Here is an 18,453-nt window from a genome sequence, read left to right as displayed (position 1 = left end):
TATAATGATATTAATTATAATTATAATTTATATATTGTTTATTAATATAATTATCAATATATGTGTTTTATTGCATATATATCATGTGATACTATTATATTGTAGATAAATTATAATATCTTCTTAATAATAATATTTCTTGAATGATTATATAATATAAGAAATATATATTTTAGCATTTTTAATTGAATGACAAAAATTATATTATAAAAAATGTAATATAAAAAATATAAAAATATAAACTAACCCACTTACATTAAAAATATTAAAAATAAATCACATTCACTTGAATAAAAATTAACTAACCTGCCCAATATAAGAGCTAAATGAACTCACCCAATCAAATCTTAACAAAATATTTTCTAAAAATTATAAAGTTAAAAATTTTGCATCTATGTTATGCAACATATTAGTTTGATAACAAAAGTTAAAATCAATTAATTCTGAGTTGTACAAACCAAAAAATTTAATCAATAGTTAAAGCCTAAATTTCAAAATATGTCACAATGGTACTCAGCCTACCGGTAAGTACTAACAAAGGAAGCTTCCTCCAATTATTTAGTTCATCCCTATTGTTTAGTGTTGATTTGGTTATTTGACCAATGAAAACAATTGATTATATTTTAATGCATCAAAACATTATAGTTAAGGATTAATATTTATTTTCAATAATTTTAAAACATGTATTTTCTTATTTTTTATTCATTGAGGCAAGAATAAAAATAATTCATGCCTCATAAATTTTGAAATTTGTATAGGTAATAGGAAGCTTCCATCTAGCTATTAAAAACTATACTTCCTTTATCGTTCTAATTCCTGAAAAATCTTGATATTTCTAGAAAACTCTTCACTTTTTAATACAAGAACATGATAAAAGAGAGTTGATCTATGTGCCTCTAATACAGGTTAAACTTCTTCAATTTTTGCCTCAAATATAGATACAGGAAATTGAAGCCTGGAGAAGTTCATTGTGTGTCTCCTCCGTTTCTTGTAATTCTTTATCATTTTCTCAATTGTTGTTGAATTTCATGTGTAGTATAGCATGACCTTTGTGGTTGTTTCAAACAATTAAGATCCCCAAATGTCATAAACTTAGGATTTGTCCAACCAAAAGATGTCTTGATATTTCCAATTTTTGGGTCCTCATATTTTTCAGAATAGGGATTCTTATGCTTTTTCTCATAGCTTTAGTTCATGAACCAGGCCTAATCCCACATTTTGGCATTCCCTTCCATAGAAATTGCCTTTATTTTTATCCTCCTCTCTTTTGTAATTCTATTAAATGTCTTAGATCTTCGTAGTCCATCTTTAGGCTTGACATCATTTACAGAATTCTTACACAAAGAGCTCTATTTTCTACTTTTAATAATTGATTTTATAGTTGTGTTGTAGCTGATTTCATTTGTAGAAGTCTGTTCTTCCATCTTTGAACCCTTTTGTGTCTCTACATTTGGTTGTTAACAACATTAAAATAACATTTCATAAGCACGAATGTCAAAAAAAATCTCTAATATAGCTGAAAGTGAAATAGCTTCAAGTGGATGTCATTAAGCATGAGATAAGATAAAATACTCACGAAAAGCTATATTTTACTAAAAAATGAAACAACTAGCATAAACATTTTCTTCATTTGTACAAAACAAGGTCAGAATCTTACTAAAATCATTCAACTATATAAGCAACCAACACTCCCAAGAACCCACACCTTTACAAGAAGAATGAAGACAAGACAAGCCAGATGTGAAATATAATGCTACAATAAAAAGGAAAAGAAAAGAACCACCGATGCAAGATTAGAAAAAAGACACTAAAGCCAACAACCCAACACCCACCTATTGTAAATAGGGCATATCTAGTAGAAAAACACTCCACCACATGAGGCCATCACAAAGCAAAATTAAATAAATCCATATAACATAAGATCTATTTGTTTTTTTAATAGTTTATTTCCTTGTCATCAAACCTTACTAAGCCTCATCTCTCGTTCATGTACCCACCATACTATCAGCTATTGAGGAAACAATTTGACTCCTACCCAAAGGTAATGACAATCATATGATTGTAGGTACATTCTAAGAAATGGTGCAATTAGGAGAAGGTGGTGTAGACGAGTGAAAAGAGTCCATCTACAAGGCTCTACCAAAATGAAACTAGTGTCTACATTGTCTTTGGGTTGTCTACCACCGAGCTTTTCTCATCTTCATATACTCAAACATGTTTCTTTCAAAAATCTATGTATAGAAAGCTTGATTAGTTAAATTCCTTACAAAGAATATTAAGAATACTAGTCACTTGCCAAATTTATCCAACCCTTGAAATGGTAAACATATTCTGAATGGCTAAGAAATCATTGCAATGACTATTCATTATAATTTATTAATTATTTAAAAATTATAAAATGGCTACATTTTAATGTTAAAATAGCAAGGGTTGCATGCAACTGAAGTCCTTTCCTTAGGTAGGGGGCATAGGAGAAACAAATACTAAAAATATTGAATGTAATAGTGAAAACAGGGTTAGAATCTATGAGGTGATTATTTTTCTCGTTCTATATGATTTTAAGGGAGTCTTTGAGAGTTCAAAATTCCATATTTATATGGATGGTAAAAGTACAATGTAAATGCCCATCTCTAGTCTTCTACAAGCCTTCCATTTTTGCAATCGTTTGCAAATCATTCTTCCATTTATGTAACCACTCTTCAAATGTCATCTTCTATGTAGAAAGATTACAAAAGATAGAATTGATCCAGTTTAAAGGGAAATGGTTCATTTAAAAGTTGAGTTGCATGCTCTGGAATGAAAGAAAGATGAAGCAAGCAAGGCTTGGTTGGAGGAGGTTGATTTTGATATTACCTTTCTTTTAAATAGTTGCTTGGATTTATATATGCAATCATTAAAGAAAATTATTATAAAAACATCATTCTCATTAAATGTCTAAATCTATTAAACTCTAAATAAAGATATATAAAAAGAATAGAACCATTAATAGATATAAAACAAATATAATGGTAGCTTAGATTCATATACTTTCATAAAAGAAGGTTAAACTGGGGTGGAGATGACACCCGTGAATCTTCACTACTACAGTAATAAAATATATCCAATGAAGGGTACAATGTTTGATCATGAGACATGATCTACCCCATGAAAGGTCTACCCTATTAAAGGCTTACAAATACTATTAGGTCTTACCCTGTTAAAGTATTTTAATACACTATTAAAAGTGTGCCTTGTTAAAGGACTTTAACTCACAATAAAGTAAGCATCTTGTTAGAGTATTTCAAGATAGCCTATTAGGACTACTCTGTTAAGATATTTAACTGATTCACCTATTAGAATGTCTTAGCATTGATCCTACAATTAGCACTTTGTTGCTTGATAAAAAATCACCTCTAAACTAATGTATTCTTGATCCTTCTTGATCAGATGTCTCTCTGATGTTCACTATTTCCTTCCTCTATTCTCCTTTAACTGATTTTGCAATGCAATTTCAATTCATAATACCTTAGTCACCATAAATACTTTGTTTTTGCATGCAAACTTCTCTCTTTGCTCCTTCCACACACATAAGAAGTTTAGGGTTTGTCTTCATTAAGAATACCTAGGTGACTTTAGGTTAGGTATGAATCAACAACTATGATTCATCCAATTTGTTGTTTAAACCTTCTCTTTACCTAATTAGATGCATCTAATGCATAGGGATTCCAACTTGAGATTTGTCCTTATCATCAAAATATTATAATTCAATCTATAAGTTGGCTCAAAAATGGTTTACATAGTAGTTTGTGCCAATAACAAAAAAATTTTAAAAAATTTGTGTTACTTGCCATCTATAGTCCCTAATGCTCAACATATATTGATTTCTATACTGTGACTCAGCATTTGAATGACTTGGCATACATTGCTTACTTGGCTTCTGAATCACTCAGCATACACTTTATGCTCAGCACTTGAGTGATTCGGCACTCACTATGGACTCAACATGCTCTATCTTATACGTGTTTTGCTTGGCATATAATACTTTTTTGGCATAAACTAAGTAAATGACTTAAGTGTATAGACACTCACTCATCAAAACCAATCTAAGATCAACAATCTCCCCCTTTGACATGAGTGTCAAAAACACTTGGTCATGCATTAATACTACTATTCTTACGAGCATAACATATCTGTTATTCGGCTTCTATAAAAAAATTCAAAATATCAAAATTTTGCAACAACTTATACCTCAAAATCTAATAATTCCCCCTAAGTTGTTAGATCTGGTTCTATACTCAAAATGTTACTCCTACTGAGTAGATGTGTCTATACTAATACTCTTTTACTTGATTGTTGTCTATGCTTGTTGTTCTTTTCTTGCTCCCCCATGTTCTTACTCTTCCTTAGCTTAGCTCTCTTTCTCTCCTTTTTCTTAAGCTGGCTTTCTCTCCCTTTGCTTAGCTCTCTTTCTCCCCCTTTTTGACACTAATGTCAATGGGCTATACACTAATAGTATGTTTTTACAAGAAATATTTATGGACCTCAAGAATAATTTTAAGAGCCACATCCCAATTTTCACAAACTACATCGAAAGACTTAATTTGGATGGCCAACTCGCTAATAAGGTGAACTAGGCCATCTAATGTAGAAAGATTGGGATCTTTCTTCATAAGAGTTTCTACATAGCCCATCTCCTTGTGTAGAATCTCCATGTGAAGAGTCAATGTTTTTTTGGATGCTTATAAATTTGGCCCTTATGTTGGCTTCATCTATAGATAATGTTGCTAACTAACTTTGGGTTTGCAATAAATTCCTGAAATGCTTCTCACTTTGAGCTAGAGTCATGGAAAATTTTGCACTTGATGAATTAATTTGGCTTTCCAAGCTCAAAATGTGACTCCTTGTCTCTTGTGTGAAGAGTTTAGGATTACATAGTTTGGTGTTCAGAGAGAAAATGTTCTCGAGTACCTTCTTCACACTTTCTATCTTAGTTGCCAATGCAACTTGTGTAAGTGTTATATCACTATATATTTTCTCATTCATTTTACTTCAAAATTTATTTTCAGACCCTTCTAATAATTTTGCATTAGTATCAAGGTTTACATCACTTACCTTTTCCACTATATTTTCCAATTGTTCAATAAGTGGCTTTGTTTCATCTAGAGTAGGCAAATTGAATGCATCTAGGAAGATGTCTTTAATATCAAGAAAAGCTTGCTTCTGCCTATGCTCCCTTATGAGTAGTTCTTGATGTTTCTTTCTATCTAAGGCTTCTTGAAGTATACCCATCTTCTTTATTGTCATTGTGGCATAATCATATTTTGGAAAAAATAATTTCTTCATCTAAGCTTGCATCTCTAAATTTTATTACCTCTTCTACCTTTGATGAACTTGGACTTAGCACTGAGAATTGCAAAGGTGTTGCATCTGTGCTCAACCTCTGATGAATGTGATTGGAAGGAGTGTCAGGTTCTAGTAAAGTTACCAGTGCTTGAATTGTTGCTAGCACCTTCATCTTTTGTGTCAACTTAGTATCTTCAGGCTTGTCCTTTTCTACCACATTACCTTGAATTGCACCTTGAACTTGTGCTAGAGGTGTAGATGAATCTATCTGACCTATTTGACTCTGTCCTTCAGTAATGGCTTGAGTTTCCACTTTATCCTCTCCAATTGTATCTACCTTTTCTAGTGTAACTTTTGGTACTTTATCTAAAGGTTGTACACTAGTGACTTGAGGGGTGATGGTAGGTGGTTCTTGTGTCTTCACTTCCTCCCTTGTAGTGTCAGTCACTAATTTCTGAATTTCATCTATACTCACCAATACAGGGTTGTCACCCAATTTAGCTTGTAGTGTAGATTGATCAAGTATCCTTTTTAAATCTTCCTCTATTAGGGAATTGATGTTCTGAGTAGTGAGATCAGAAACATCCTTTACTATGATAGTTTTAGTACTTACACATGTTATTTGTTGAGGGTTGGCATTTGAAAATTGTGTATCTTGTACACTATGTTCTTGTTGTTGCTCTTTCTCAGTTGTTGCCTAATCATCTATACTCATTTTAGTACCTCCCTCAATTGTTCCTTCATTATTGTCATCTTCTTCATCATATTTAACCTCAATAGGCTCTTGTTCTCCTGTTTTAACTGTAGCTAATCCATATTTAACTTTCCACATCTATGCAGTCTTCTTTACAACATCTTCTATATTATTTTGTAATATGTTAAAGGCTCTATATCTAGGAACAAATCTAACAGCATATTTCTTTATGGATTTAGCCATTTGTGCCTTGCAAAGTTATGGCATAACTTGGGAAAGGGAAATTTCTCTTATTTTCCTTTCAATATCCAAACAAAAGTGTCATTTTTGCTCAACTCTTTCATATAGGATTTTAGATATGAAGTTGGAAATCTCTAGAGGAGTTTTCTTGAAAGTAGTCATCATGGCATATATTGCCTCCTCCACTTGATTCTTTTCAAATTTTCCAAGATTTTCAAAATCATTGTGAGAAAATCTTGATAAATCTGCATTATTTCTAACATTCTCACATAGGTTGTCTAGATCTGAAGATGGATTATGACTCGCCACTTGGAATTGGCTATTGTCATTAGATTTAGTTCTTTCCTCATCAAATTCAACCTAAGCAATGTGTTTTCTCCTTGATCTTTTTTGGGCTTCTCCTTCCTATTCTGTAGGTTTGGCTTTCTCTTTAGCCTTTTTTTTAATGGCACGTGCACTAGCCCTTATGGTAGATGTAGTAGGTTTGGGCTAGCTTGGTTTAACAATTTTTTTGGGTCTTGTTACTACGTGTGCCTTAGCATTTCTCTTCTTCTAATCAGTAGGAATAGGTGCTTCCTTGGCTTCTTCTTCCTTGGCACCTTCTGCATTTTTTATTTCTTCCTCTTGCTCATCTTCACACTTTCCTTGTCTCAATGCAAGTGGGGCTTGAATCTAAGTGTCTTCTTCCTCTTCCTATTCATCCTCTTCTTGCTTGGCACCTTCACCAAATTTTTCTTTCAATTTCTTTACTAATTTTTCCTTCTTCTTGATGACAGAGGTAGTCTTTAGTTCCATGGTAATCTTAGATTTGGCCATCTCATAATTAAAACAAATGCTTTGGCATCTTTATCTATTTCTTCTACAAGTAATGTTGTTATTACTACAGAGGCCTCATCTACATTAATTTCATAGCCTAATGGCCTCAGCCATCTTACTCTTAGAGTTTCTGCTTGAACAAATGTATAATCAACATCAACTAGAAAAAAACATCATAATGTTTTTTCACTAATGATACTAGAATTCTCAATCTTTTCTTCATAAATTTCTTGAAGTCCTCAAAGTAACTAGTCATTACTGACTCAAAATTTTCACTTGATTGTTCAATGAACTCTCCTATTTGAACTACAATAGACCTATTTATCTTCCATGCCATAGTGCCAAATGTAGGAAATGTGTTTTGAACATAAAAGAAGATACATATCAAAATAGATCCAAATTTACACTAAGCACTCTTTTTTTTCCTTATTGCTCCTAGGTTTTCAATCACTTGTTGTAGTTGCAGCTTAGCAAGATCATATGTATGATCCTTCTTCAGAATCTTGTAACCCACATCCACTACAATGTAGGGTACACTATTAAATCTACTTGATTGGTAAAACTTGTGTGCAATAACCATTACTACAAAATCTATCAGAGGATTTGTGATGGTGTTTATAGTCATTCCCCTCTTATTCCACACAACCCTTGTGTTATTCTCAATAACTTCTTTGGATTCACTCCTCATAGTCTTTGGCCAATCTAGGGTTGGATACCCTAATATCCTATAGATTATTCTCTTTGTAATTTTAATTTTCCTATTATCTAACCATAGTGAACTATCATGAATCCTACTCAAAACAATCCTGATCCATTCAATTTTGAAAAGTTAGGGAAATCTAGGGCACAAGTTAACCCTTTCTTTTCTACAATCTTAAACTCTTCCCTTAAACACTATTTTCAGAAAGTTTTCCATATGCTTCTCTTATTTCCATGTCACCAATACTACCAATCTTACAATTTTAATACTTTCTGACATCCTAAATCATTAAAACTTTCTATGGTATCATAGATAGCGCACTGGAGGGATCTTGTATATGCAATGTCTAGAATGGCTTTGAAAATAAGTTGTTTGCTTTGTTGCTAACCAACTAAACATTCAAAACATCTTTTCCCTCTACACTTTTTTCCTTCAAAGAACTAGATGCCATTATTAAAAACTAAGTTTTACGAAATTAGAAATAGAGTAGCTTGGCACTCTATAAATACCTTGCAAAATTTGATGAGATGATGTCAAATAGTTGTTCAAATCTCCTACAATCACTTTGGATGGAATTTCCTAATCGCTTCTAGCTCTTTTTACTCTCTCTTAATTTTAAATAATTTTGAATGAACAAAAATTGATCAAATACCCCTCTGAAGTACTACAATTAATGTTGAGTTTTTACACAGCTGTAAGCTTAGCATCAACCAATTTCTAGCTCACTCATCATCCACTAGCCATTTGGAAACCATTACGATCTCAACAACAACTGGCTAGTCTATTAGCTTGGTATCCTCTAGCATTTTACTCGGCAATCATAAGAAACTTTTCATGCTTGGCAGTGACATGAAAAACTTAACAATTTTTCTTTGATTTCTAATAACATCTTGCATCTTTGTTCATGCTTATGCAATCTTTTCATAACTAAATTCTTTGGAACTGATGTATGATATAACTTTTGAATATCAGTCCCACATACCTTTTTATTGCTTAGTTTGATGAGTTGTGATCACCTAACCCATTGGGTGAAGTGATCCCTTCTCCACTTGATGTGCTACAATCCTCCTTTTTCTTCCATGTCTTGTTCATTTCACTTTTGATAATTTCAATATCTGTCTTGCCTTTTCCTTTATTGAACTCACAACTTGGTGCCTTTGACCTTGTTGGACAATATTGACTAATGTGACCAATCTCCAAATAACTAAAACATGTGGTTTGACTCAAGCACCTTTTGTAGTGACTTCTAAAGTGTTTTCTAATACAATTCTCAAGAACATGTCCATACTCTTGACAATAATAACAACTATAACTTGTATTATAATCCCAATTATAAGAGTTGTCATTATTCTTTACCTTTGTTTGGTTGTTTGATGACCACATGGGTTTGGATCTACACTCAAAAGCTTTGTGTTCATACTTCTAGTAGTTATTAAAAATCCTCCAAATCTTTGAGTATGCATGGTCTTAGTTTTGCATTCATCTACTTGATGACCTTGTTTGTTGCACTTATGACAGTGAACATGCTCTTTTGCTTACAATTCTAATTTATAGTCTTGCTTCTACATACATTTGTAGTGTGTCCTTTCTTACCACAATTATTACAAGTAAGTTTATAATTTTTACCTTTGTTACTCCTTTCTTCAACACTTTTGGACGACTCTCCTTCTTCAATACTTGTGTATCCCAATCCAGATTTGTCATTGTTAGGTCTAGAGGATCTCATTAATTGCTCAAAGTATTTTATGGCTTCACTTGGTTTAATGAAACTTTTAGAAAATTCCTTTTCCCTTTTTAGTTCATTATTCAATCGCTCATTCTGCAACTTCAATGTTGTTATCTCAATGTCCTTGACATTCAATTCATAGTTGGTATTCATCATTTGACTCAAAGTATCCAATTGCATGTTAGCAATCCTAGTTAGCTCTAATGATTCCTCTTCTAATCTGTTGGTCAAAACTATGTTGTCATCTTCAATCCTGGCTTTTTCTACCATAGCTTTCTTTTTTTGTTCAGTCACCTCACATAGTAGTATGGCTTGTGATTCTTGCTCTAACTTGAGATTTCTGATTTCTTTAGCTTGGGCTCTATTCTTTTCCATTAGATCTACAATTGCTTCTTTAAATCCATTGGAGTCTCGATTAGCAAATAGCTTAGTAGTGTCCACCTCTTTGTATTGTATGTCATTTTCCTCAATAGCAATTTCCTTCCTTCTCTTTAAATAATTCTTTAAGTCTTCTCTTGCTTCATTTAGTTGATGTAGAATGAGTTGTATATCAATTCCCTGATTCTCAATTATCTTTCCCAACTTGTAGAATTCCATTTCCAAGATCTTTCCTCAAAGCTACAAAGCTTCTCTTTTAGATAACTAAGCTCTAATACTAGTTGTTGGAATTACAATAGGAAAGATAAACTTATGGGGGTGGTGAATCAGTAGTTTAAACTTTCACTCATAAAAAATTCACCACACATCCATCTCATACATTTAATAAGTAAACTAAAATACCATGTAAAGCATGTACATCTAAATCATGTAAACAAGTAAGCATTCACACATATATGACACCAGATATAATTACCTAGAAACCCTCCAATGAGAAGGTAAAACTGGGGTGGGGATAACACCCATAAATCTTCACTACTACAGTAATAAAGTGTATCCAATTAAGATTACAATGTTTAATCATGAGACATGATCTATCCTATGAAAAGTCTACCATGTTAAAGTCTTACAACTACTATAAAGTCTTACCCTATTAAAGGATTTCAACACCCTATTAAAAATGTGCCTTTTTAAAGGACTTTAACTCACAATAAAGTAAGCCCCTTGTTAAAGGATTTCAATACAACCTATTAGGACTACTATGTTAAGAGATTTAACTGATTCACCTATTAGAATGTCTTAGCATTGATCTTGTGGTTAAAAATTTGTTTCTTAATAATAGATCACCTCTAAATTGATGTATTCTTGATCCTTCTTGATTAGATGTCTATTTGTTGTTCACTATTTGCTTCCTCTATTCTCCTTTAACTAATTCTGCAATGCAATTTCAATTCACAATACCTTAGTTACCATGAATACTTTATTTTCACATGCAAACTTCTCTCTTCGCTCCTTCCACACACATAAGAAGTTTAGGGTCTATCTTCCTTAAGAAGACCTAGGTGACTTAGGTTTAGGTATGAATCAACAGCTGTGATTCATCCATTTTGCCACTTAAATCTTCCCTTTACCTAATTGGATGCATGTAATTCATAGGGATTCCAACTTGAGATTCATCCTTATCACCAAAATATCATAACTAAATCTTTAAGTTGTCTCAAAAATGGTTTACATAGTAGTTTGTACCAATACTAACAACTATGACAACACTATGTTACTCAACATCTATAAACCCTGATGCTCAGCATATACTAATTTCTATACTATGACTCAGCATCTTAATGACTCGGCATGTACTACTTACTTGGCTCCTAAATCACTCGACATACACTGTCTACTTAGCACTTGGGTGACTCGGCACATGAGTGACTCAACATGCTCTATCTTATGCATGTTGTGCTTGGCATATACTACTTGTTCGGCATGAACTAAGCAAATGACTTAAGTTTATAGAAGCTCACTCATCAAAAATAATCTAAGATCAACACATGTCATATGATTTATTAAAATTAAATATTAACAAATTCTATTAGTAATAATTCTTAGAACAAGTCAACACTAAATTTTGATCACAAAATAACATTTTTTCCATTTAGTAATGTTCTGGATTTAGGCATGAAAGCTATCTAAAAATGATACTGTTATGAAAAGATTATAAAAATGATAGACTAAAACATTTTATCTCAATGGAAATTTAATCACTGATGAAGGTAGTATTTCAAAGGCTTAAATTCTCTCAACTCTTTCCACTGCATTGTTCAGAGCCATGATTTATGCTAACTCTTTCTATAGTTCTTCATTTTCCTCTGTTAGCACCTCATTTTTCTTTGTTAACCACTCAAAATCAACTCTTAGCACCTCGTAGGATCTCTTCCCTACTTTACGCTCTAACTTGTTCCTATATTTTTTGTTTAAATAAATCAACCCTCTAATACTCATAAAAATAACATATGTCATCGAATGGATTACTATACGGAGGATTATTACTTGTTCCTTATAGTCTAAAATGGAATCTAAACATGTCAAGGCTTGATGTTTAGCTATTTATAAAGAGTTGTATTTTGGTCTTCAAATAAAAATTAAAAAAATGTGTCCATAGCTAATTGAAAATCTCTATTTTAAAACTATAGAAATTGTTAAGAAGTATGGCCATAGGTAGTTGAAAATTTATATTTAATAACTTACAAATAAATGCTTATTAATTATTATATACTATCTATAAATGCTTATTAATTATTATATACTATCTATTAAACATGTCCTAATTTAATACACTAAATCTTTAAAAAATAAATTTTGGAAAAAAATGATAATTATGCTATAGGCACAGTCGTAGAAAAGAAACACTATGGTTAAATGGTGAAAAATACACATATCTATTCTATTTGAATGTTTCCTCCAAAAGAGGAGATTAACATCAAGTCATCATACTAACCATAAGATCTTTGAAATTTTAAATAGATAAGAAAAATGAGATTCACTAAGGATAAGCAAGTGCATAATGGATGTCAACTACTTTTACTTTGAAATTCATTATGAAAGTTCTATTTTTTATCACTATAATTGAAATGGTTATTAAGTCAACTTTGACTCCTTAGTGACACAAATCGTTCACAACTCTTTAGTGTGTGATGTTTAAGAAAAAAAATAGAAAACATTAAAGCTAAGGACAAGCTCAAGCTCCCCCTCCTCCTACGTGAATGGAAAATATTCATAGTCCATTTGTCAAATCAAATATGTATTGAAATTGTCTAAAATCCTAAATAGTAGAACTACATATACCCTTTCCATTTACATAGATAGTGAAAACTGTGGAAGCAAAAATGAGCCATGTAAATTAGATATTGTTCCTTTGTAGGCTCTATAAATGGAAACAAAGATGTTTCTCTTTCATATTTGCTTCTCACGGGAATACATGCAAAATACACAAGATGAGTATGATATTTACACTACTACAAATTTTGGGTTGAGAGCAATACTAGAAATTTTGGGATTGTAATGGTGAAGGTACTTCAATATTAGACCTAATAGCATAAATGGTCATAACTTGAGAAATACAAAATGATAAATCAAAATATTTGTTTGCCTTTTGAAAGGGTATTATCAGTCCAAAGAAATCAAATTATACAAGTCCACTTTTATGAAAAATCTCTAAGAGTAAGGAGCTGAAAGAACCATATGCTTTAGACTACTGATAAAGTGGAGGCAAAATTGTTCTATGCTTTTCACGAACAAAAATGTATGCCACATTTTCTATGACCTAAAATTAGATTTATAGCTGAATCAAAATCATTTCTATTATTTGTTACATCATCATTAATGTTTAAATAATTAAATGAAAGTACAAGCTAAACTCGTATATCTTCAACATAATTCAATAAACTATCAAATAGAGATAGAGTATATCTTATGGACACTAAAATAGATCGTAGAACATAGATGAAGCACTCACCATAGGAAAAGAAATAGTGAAACCATAGATAGGATGTAATCTATGGAAACAGGATGTGGACTGCAAAAATGAGACTTCCAAAAGAAAGTTGTCTTTGTTATCAATGAAACTCCCCCTACACGAATAATAAAAAATGTGAAAGGTCATTCAAGACAAGTGGAACCCATTCTCAACTACACATTCCCTTACCATTCCATGCATACTGCAAATTGTTAAAGTAGGTATTAGCCATGTACATGAGTCACATAATGCCATGTTGATAACACTTTTTCTACCAAATTTTTTGGACGAGAAAATCAAAATACCACTCAAAGAAATTATGAAGGCCAATAAGAAAAAGGAATTCAAATTTTTAAAAAAATTAATCCAAAATATTGTAGAGACTATATAATAAGTTAAACATTTTGCTAAATTTCACCATTTTCAAGCACCTAGTAATACCAAATATTAGCTTGAAAACATTAGTCCTTGCCATAAATAAAGGCAGGGACTAATTATTCATTAAGTGTAGTTAAAATAAAATGAACATTAGCTGAAAATTATTTATCTTTTTGAAACACATGGAACATCAAAGATGGGAAAATTGAGGGGAAAAAATGATCTCAATTAATTTTGTGTTCAATTTTTGGTTTCATCCATTACAAGAAATGGTTTTAGCGAACAATGGTTTGCAATCAATTAGAGTATTACTAATATGGTGCCCATGGAACCCCACCACATACTGGCTCAACTTCCTTAGTTATATACAATAAACTTAATATCTATTTGACCCCAATTTGAGTATGAAGCACGATTTTCAAGGCTCAACCATGGCTTTCCGGATGATGAGTAGAATTTCATTATCATTTCATGCATATATTTTGAGTAAAATTTTAACAATATACCACAAAATGAAAAGAAAATTAATAGCTTACTATTCTTGAACCAAAATAAAACATTTCAGCCATTTTGGATTACCTACATCAGTACAATCCAAGTACTGGGAGAACTTTTGAGTTGGGTGTATTGCAGAAGATATTTTTAGCTCAATGATGTTAATGAAGTACATAAATTGGTTGATGAATTAGGTATTCAAGTTCTCAAAGATACCATTGTTTCCAATAATGTGAATGGTACATTCTTGCCTTTGCAAGTTGCCATGTCATCCATGTGCATTCTTTGAACACTCATGAGTATTTCAATTGATTATAGAAAGACCTAAAAAAAATTAGATTGGGGCTCCACCTACAATTAAAAATTATTTCACGTAGAACATGATAGAAATAATTGCTACAAACTAAGCACAAAAAAATTAGCTAAGAGTTTTCATGCCCATCATGCACATGTCACTATATCAAAAAACATCCATTACCTCTATGATAAAGTTGACTTGCAAAGAGAAATGGATCTCAAGAGGAGATTTTCATGCTTCCTTTCCAAATTGGACTAGTTTCACCTATAGATTTTAACAAAGGACTATGGTGATATTGAAGACAACATTGCATGCAATGGCCACTTCTATTTCAAAATGTCACATGCCCATGTAGAAGCCACATTGAGGAAACTTGGCTACCATGCATGTGACAATTGGCAATAACCCTTAGGTTCATATTTTGTGGGAAATTTATAGTGAAAAAAATGGAAAAGACTACCCAGAATAAAGCTATCTACCAATTAGAAGTTAGTAATATTCAACTCATAATTTATGTTAAATGGAGAATATTGAATGATGGGGAATTTTGTGGAAATGTTTAAGATGTATTCTTTGTTTTCAAGGCATAATTAATTGAAAAGAATCACTTGAAAACTGTAGTCTACTGCCTTTAAAGGGTATGGACTAATAAATAAATATCTAATCACATCCATTTGGTTGGCTAGATAGACACTTTCAAGATATTCCTCTCAAGGTTTTTTTATAACAGTTATAAAGCCCACCTAAAGTATCTAATTCCAAAGTTTTGTTATCTTCTTTCTAAAAACTCTAACATTCACATATGTTACTTTGTTTACACTTATTTCTTTCCTTATTTTATTTTAAAAAAAGCTATTTTTTTTATGGGGGTCATCCACAAACAAGATTTAGGTACCCAATACGAGCCCACATGTGCATGAAACCTCTTTAGCTAAGAGCCAAGGACTAAGGAGCATCCACACAAAAGAACCTATATTTATTATACTAAAAAAATAGAAAAAATTTCTTTACAAATAACATATTTGTACAATATGCAACTTTCCAATTAGAATATGTAATTAAACCAAGAGGCTTCTACAATGGGAGTAGATTTTGTTGTAAACAATCTAGCATTTTAAAAAAAATTGACAAGCAGCTGCCAATATGATGATGAACAGCTATAATGCTCCAACATTTATACACTTGGCTCCTTTCGCTCCACTATCTATTTTCTTCCCCTTCGCTCCACCAAATTCCTCACCAACTCAGCAAATTCATCATCATCATCATTTGTAATCATAGAAGCCCCAAAACCCTCTACACACTTAAACATTCTACTCACATAAAACTTGAGGGATTTCACCATTGATGAAAGGGGGTGCAAAGCTTTCATTATTCTCAAAACTAATCTCGATTCTTCCCACTAGTGGCCTCTCCATCCACGCTGCTTCCATGATGAAATAATCTTTCAATTTCTACCTTTAAAAACTACTTTGCAATATCTCAAATTAACGTTGCAATTTTGTTCACGTAATTGCTTGCACACATAAATAGAAATAGGCTATGAAGGTAAAGAAATGTTTTTTATAGGTGAAGGTGAAGTCAAAGACAAATTAGCTAACAATGTTGCTTTGTTCAAGTTAATTTACAATTTTAAAGTTATAAAAATAGTACAGTTTATGGATGGTTGTGTGTTTCTTAAAAAGATTTATTTATCTTACATTGAAGATATGTTATGATTAGTTTTTTTTTAATAAAACACATCAATTTTTTTTGAAAATTTAAGCTTTATTTTATATATATTATTAATTATAGTCAATAAAAAAAATAGAAAGAAAGAAAAATAAATAAATAAATAAAGGAGATGAAATAAAAGTAAAGAACGAAAATAGAAGCAGATCAATGCTAATCTTTTATTTTCATTATCATGTAAACAATGGATGTCAATTGTTCTTATATTTTATTGCATTCATCTGTTATAAGACGAAATCATTAATTGTTTTTTTTTAAATAACATATTAATAATGGTAAGAGAGTGGTGGAAATGAACAGACATAACGTATATTGAAAATAGAACAGCATTGTTTCATCGCAACAGACACATCTTTTCCATCATTCACAATTTTGCCATCACAAAGAAGTATGTCATTTAAAGGAAGGAATACGTGTTGTTTACTTTGATTTCTCAAAGGTGAGCAAGGCTAGAGCGATTCCCCCATATGCCATGGATGGTGCTACCATGAGATGGTTGAGAATATGTTATTACAAAGAATTTCTAGGCTGGCACTAGAGTATAGAGTTGGAGTGGGGCAGATAAACAGATGACTTCACCTAGCAACTATTAAATAGAAGAGAAGGAGACTAACGTTACAAGGAGAATAGTAGTGAACCGACTAATGTTGAAGCTTCTATATATATGAAGTTCTCCATCAGTATTTGGCATTTCTCAAGTTTGGAGAAAAGTTTTCTTAGCTTTTGGCATCAAGTTTTTCATTTAGGTTTGTTGTTTGCTTTATTATTATTATTATTTATTTAAATAACAAATTAGAGGTTTTATATTGAAATTTTTATACAAATTTAATAAGATAATTGTTTGTTTACTTTTTCCTAATGTAGTTTGCAGAAAGTGTATTCCGTTGTGCATAATCTTACTGCATTTTCTTCCATATGCATGACAATGTAGAAGAGAGTTAGTAATGAATCACTGATCACCATAAACAAAAGGAGAAGATTGTGTTTGTAGGTACGGTATACATTCAATGACATTTCCATTTTTTTTGAAGAAATTGTTGTTAGTTTATTGAAATTTATGTTGTTACAAATTTTAAAACAAAATGAAACTATAGATAATTTAAAAATGTAATTTGTTTTTATAATTTTGATAGTTGTGATAGAATGCACTTCAAGTATGGAATATAGAGTGTGAATAAAAAATATAATAGCAAATGGAAAATAATTTTTTTTGTAAGTGTATTTTTGGACTATTTTAGTCATAGAATATTTGCAAGAGATATCATATATCAGTTTTCATCCTCATACTCTTAAGTTGTTACATTGTGTATTAGTTGGCCTCTAAATTTTTCCTTTTTTTAAATATTATTTCTCTTCCTCATATTTTATAAGTTGACTCAACGCTTATTTTGTTCCAATGGTTCTTCATAACCACTTGAATATATTGAAATAATACCTCTATTACTTGTTTTCATTGAAACTAGATTTGTGGTTCTTTTTAATATCTTTTCTAATATCACATAGAAAAACTTTGAATCCCAATAAAAATGATTTTCATTTAAATTTAGAAAGTATGAATGTTTAATAATTAATGTATTAATAAATTATTAAAATTATTAAAATAACAAGTAATGTTAAGTTTTGAAGTATATAGTTTTAACTGGAATGAAAATAGAAGTTTCATTTTTTAAGAGCTTTATGAGGACATATTTTTGTAACAAATTAGAATATTTGATTTTAAAGATATCACATCCACTTAATTATAAATTTACATTTTACTAAGTGATTTTAAAAAGGAACATAACCACCACCACTTAATGAACCTTAAAATAATTTATAGTTTTAAATGTATTTTCATAAAATATTTAATTGATTGTTGAATATTTAATTATTTTCCTTTTAAAAGATTCTTCCTAGATAAATGTTTGCGAAGTTTTTTGTTGACAACACATTTAAAACTTTACATTTTTTTATTTTTTATTTTTTTTAAAGAGGGCTTTCATATATTATGTAAGTTATATTATTAAACTATTTGGTTGAAAAGAATTGTAGCTAGACAATTAAAAATATTTGTTATTGAATCTAATTATTCAGTTATATTATAGCTATTTACGATTAAATTATGTTGTGCTTTATGAAAATTTAGTAATAGATTATAGTTTTTTGTTAAATATAATTTATTGTA

The sequence above is a fragment of the Cupressus sempervirens genome, chromosome 10 (assembly GCF_028749045.1).
Source record: "Cupressus sempervirens isolate cs-2001-9-10 chromosome 10, ASM2874904v1, whole genome shotgun sequence".
NCBI lineage: Eukaryota > Viridiplantae > Streptophyta > Pinopsida > Cupressales > Cupressaceae > Cupressus > Cupressus sempervirens.
This window is presented reverse-complemented; position numbering follows the sequence as displayed.